Source organism: Schistocerca americana, chromosome 8, assembly GCF_021461395.2.
Source record: "Schistocerca americana isolate TAMUIC-IGC-003095 chromosome 8, iqSchAmer2.1, whole genome shotgun sequence".
NCBI classification, from domain to species: domain Eukaryota; kingdom Metazoa; phylum Arthropoda; class Insecta; order Orthoptera; family Acrididae; genus Schistocerca; species Schistocerca americana.
The window spans coordinates 163,648,798-163,649,550 of NC_060126.1; the positions used below are offsets into that span (position 1 = coordinate 163,648,798).

The window sequence follows — 753 nt, forward strand, 5'->3', positions numbered from 1 at the left end:
TAATTAGTCAGTCAATTTGATATCAAAGACGTGCTGTTGGGCGGGTGGGAGTGAGTGTGAGAGTACCATGCATATATAGGGTAAATCGCAGGTTGGAGTGGTAATCAGGCGTTTCTCCGTTGCAGTGAAATCTTTTAACGAAATGTCAACCTCCCATCCACACAGGGAGAGCTGACCATCATAATGAAATCAGCAATATTACCGAATTAATAAAATGATAAGTAGTATTAACGTAAAATCTACAACTCCTCTGTGCTGCTACCTTTAGAAACTTCATAAGTGACGAGGCATTTGCTATCTTAAGAGAGTTCGAAAGTGAGGAGGCATCCTGTGACAGAGGTAGAGCATGCTCTTAGCAGTCTATCATGAGCCAAAAGTGCGTGTAATATTCTAATCCTGCGATGCAGGATGTAACAGATATTAAGCTGATAAGACCAGATTTTTCTATGTGATAAGAGAATAATTAGACGAAGCATAGCCTATATTACGCTGTTGTACAGGATTTTCACAACTAGTAACGATAATTTAGCGATGTGAAGACACGTGTATGACCCGGTTTCTTCTTTCTTCGAAAATAACTCGTATAAAAGGGAGGAATCGACATTTCGCATGGGAAATTTGAGGTGTGTGGACAGCAACATCCCCATTTCTGATTGGTTAAAGTGGATTTTTTTTATTGGGGAGTCTATGTCAGTGGTGGAATTGTTGTTAGAACTACCGTATACCTCGAAGTCGTACCTGTTTGTTTCCCAG

General features: G+C 40.2%; 1 pseudogene; it reads right to left on the minus strand.

Annotated features, from left to right (window-relative positions):
- Positions 1-311: 311 nt before the first annotated feature.
- LOC124546248 lies at positions 312-465 on the minus strand (annotated as a pseudogene).
- Between the last annotated feature and the right edge of the window lie 288 nt (positions 466-753).